The following is a 4084-nucleotide window of genomic DNA, read 5'->3' as shown; positions in this document are numbered from 1 at the left end:
CTATTAGCCTCCATTTATTTGATTTTACTGTCACATGGGCTTCATATACACATCATTTTTTTTTTAAAAAGCACCTGGGATATGTTCACAAAGAGAACTTCATTGCAGATTTTTCCATGGCGAATTCCACCTCTAAAAACTGCAGCATTCTGCCACTGGTCTGTACGCGGAATTTGCCCTGTCCATGGGCAAAATCTGCTTGCGGAATTCCAATGCAAAAACTCAAGAAGTTACGTGTTTTTTTTTTCAGTTTCCGCATCGGAATTCCACATGCAGAAACAATGCCGTAACTAAAAGAAGTGACATCACTTTTATTTAGTTTCCATATTGGAAATAGAAACGTAATTCGCCACCGAAAACTCTGCGGTGAATTCCTCCTTGTGAACATACACCTAGGTATGTGGTTCCTCGCTCTATGCATGCAGAAATAGCCTGGATTCATTTACAGTGTTTTCCAGGATTCTCTGTGGTATTAAAATGGCATTTTTAAACACATCTTTTTTTTTGTCATAAACGTTGTGGTCAGATGTTACTTTATAGAAAGGTTTTGAAAAGTGTAGAAAAACAGGATTTTTATTTTAGGCATTTTTAGGTTTGTGTCTCCCAGTCCCCCATAAATGCAGCATGCCACATACATGACATCAAAAAGGGCAGAAAAAAATGCATCATACAAATGTAACAAAAAACACCCACCAAATAAACTTGTAGAAAACGCCATGAAAAACACTGCAAAAATTAGTATGTGCGAAGGAGATCTTAAATAAGTATTTCAACAGCAGATATTTGTGGCATGTTCCAGTGCTGAGACCTCGTCATGTTGTATGGTTGAGAGTGTCATGGAATATAAAGTGTTAAGTTTCAGAATGCAATAAGTGTATGTTTCTTACCTTGTATTGGACTATTGACCCTTAAATAGAAGACTAAAAACCTATGCTTTGTAGTGCCGGGAACTAGGATTTTAAGATAAGAAGTCAACAGACAAATTAAATAAGGCTAAGCTATGTTAACAGAGAAGACACACAGCGATAGCAGAACTATTGTCTAATGCAACAGCAATATCCTGACTTAGGTAATTTCTATGTCTGCGACGAGCCTTAAGAGCTTTGAGACTATTTGGTAGATGTCAATAAGTCTTATGATCAATAATAGAGATGAGCGAGCGTACTCGGAAAAGCACTACTCGCTCGAGTAATTTGCTTTATCCGAGTATCACTGTGCTCGGGTCTGAAGATTCGGGTGCCGGCACGGAGCGGGGAGCTGCAGGGGAGAGCGGGGAGGAACGGAGGGGAGATCTTTCTCTCCCTCTCTCCCGCCCTCTCTCCCCTGCTCCCCGCTGCGACTCACCTGTCAGCCGAAGTGGCACCCGAATCTTCAGACCCGAGCACAGCGATACTCGGATAAAGCAAATTACTCGAGCGAGTAGTGCTTTTCCGAGTACGCTCGCTCATCTCTAATCAATAAGTATTTTTTTAACCTTTGTAACAGTAACCTACTTAACACTAATCTTTGTACCAAGCAACATTTGGATACGCCCTCTTCTTCCTGTATAAAAGTTGACAATGTTAATAATAAAGTAGAATTCATTGAGTTCTCATGGAGAAGTGTCTTGACATAACATGGAGTGATTTCATGCTATTGATAGATAATTGCTAGCAAATCGTCTCATCACGGGCTTCCACATCTACCAATTTGGCACCCGGCAACGAGGTCATCCGATCGGTACCGGTGTGGTCCGATAACAGCTGACGCCCAGAACAGGGACATAGTGACGGGAACCTGTGACCCGACTTACTCTCGAACGGACAGAATGCACAGACCCATAATGAGGACAAAGCTGGCTGGTAAGAAACTGTTATTCTTATCCCTCATTGTGTCTCTGTGATTCTGTCTGCTCAAAGTTGGGTAAGTGTGTTCATTTATATTGAGTGGTTCATTTAAGGTCTAAACTCGGTCTTTTTTATATGACAAAGAACCCTGTCAAATAAGCTGTCTCGTTGTCTAGGTTTGAATGAATGTGTAACTCAGTGTGTTTAAAGGCCATAATAATATCAATAGGTTGAATAATTGTCCTAGTGTGGCTATTCTATGATCTAATTTCCCTAATCTACTGGTAACATGTTCCGGTGTCTGACGAGGGACCAATGGTTTAGGTGGGTCCTGCAATGTGAAGCCTGAGTTTTTAGGGTCACGCAGCAGGAACACCTGTGTATATGGTTTAAGTGGGTCCTGCACTGTGAAGTCTGAGTTTTAGTCACGCAGCGGGAACACTTGTACTGTATATTGTCTGTAGGAAAAGTGTCTGATTTGTGACAAGAATCTCTTGCCGTAGTCGACAGGATATCCTCAGACGGGGTTACCCTCTCCTCAAATAAGGAGGAAAAAGGTTAATAAAAACCCATATAGATTACCAGTAAAACATGGGTAATGGATGGTCTAAGAGAGCCACCTCGGATGAGTCAGAATGGACAATGGCCAAAAACATAGTAAGGAATATGGAAGGTAAAGAGATAGCTAAAGAATGTAAGGCTTTGATGTCTATCATGAAACAAGACACCAGACATGGGTCCCTTTGTCCCAGTCTGTGGTCAAAAGCAATGATAGAATATAAAGGTAGTTTTAAAGATGCTAAACTCCTGGAGGCTGCTGAAGGTTGGGACAGATGTGCCCTCCTGGTTGCTAAAGGGAAGACAGAAGAAAGAATTGAAAATGATGGTGCCAGTAAGTATAGAATGAGAAAGATAATATTATTAACAATGCCAGATCGATCCTAAGAAACAACCCATGGGGTTATTCTATAGATCTTGTCTACAGTTAGCAGGAGTTTATGACTGCTGTTAAAAGACCTAGAAGTGGCCAGACATAAGGCTGATCCCTTCTTCCCCTTGATGATGAAGGAATTTAATCCACCACCTGACCCTAAAGTGTCAGGTTCAGGGGCTATTTTCCTACGTCATCTGAAAGACTGGGCTTCAAAGCGTATGACAGAGTTAGGAATTAGCCTGCATGATGTTAGTCAGGAGAAGATAGAATCAGCAGAAAAATTTTTGTCTAAGATTCTGGTAGCATGGACGGACTTGGGATACAGTCCTAATGTCCCTGCACATGCCCAGCTTCTTACGCAAGCCTTTGTGAAAGGTCTTATAAAGACCCTGAAGGACAAATTAGAAGCCACCCTTCCTGAATGGCGTACTCTAGAGGCTCAGGCTCTTCTTCAAGTTGTCTGTGGTTTTGAGCTAGGCTCCTGTACTACTGTACTTGAAAACCTGGACAATAATGAATCTCGAAAACCTATCACTTGCTTCAACTGTGGCAAACAGGGCTACATGCGTAGACAATGTAGGGCACCTCCTAAGGCTCAGAATGGACAGTCCAAATCCAGACCGTCCTCCTCTGACCATTAGGAAACAGGCAATCCAGTGTCTGTACTCATTGATGACGTCTGCCCTTTGCAAGTTAGCAAACCCAGAAGGGGCCCAGTACCTATTGTCTCTGACTGTAGGTTTAGAAGGTCCTCTCCCCTTTCTGGTAGGCACTGGAGCAGCCACTAGTGTAATACATAGCAGACGTGTCAAAGAGAGTGACATCAGTAAACAAAGTCTTTTATGTGTAGGAGTAGATGGAACACCAAAAGATACTCCTTTGTCTAAGCCAATGGAAGTAAAGTTCACAACCAATTATTCTCTGACTACTCAATTGTTGGTTAGTGAAACCACTCCTCTCAACCTATTAGGAGCAGATTTGCTGCAGAAAATCCACACCTCTTAGAGTTTAGGGAGGATGGGTCGGTTAAAATCACGGGTCAGTTAGCAGAGAAAGAAATCTGTATACTAGCTGCATTTTTTCAGTCTTCAGAAACCCCTATAGCCGTATGCACACCTTTGTTGTCAGAGGAGGAGCTGAAACAATGCTTACAACAAGTTCCAGCCTCGCCTTTGGAGTGAGGGAACAACGGATATGGGCAGACTAGCAGTACCACCTGTTCAGGTTAGGTAGAAACCAGGAGTCCCATTGCCATGTATTTCTCTATCCCTCTGTATAAAAGACGGTAGGTATTTGTTTGCTTTTACACACATAGGCAAGCAAT

This window comes from Eleutherodactylus coqui, chromosome 8, assembly GCF_035609145.1.
Source record: "Eleutherodactylus coqui strain aEleCoq1 chromosome 8, aEleCoq1.hap1, whole genome shotgun sequence".
NCBI classification, from domain to species: Eukaryota; Metazoa; Chordata; class Amphibia; order Anura; family Eleutherodactylidae; genus Eleutherodactylus; species Eleutherodactylus coqui.
The sequence above is the reverse complement of the archived record's forward strand: the minus strand, read 5'-3'. Positions refer to the sequence as shown.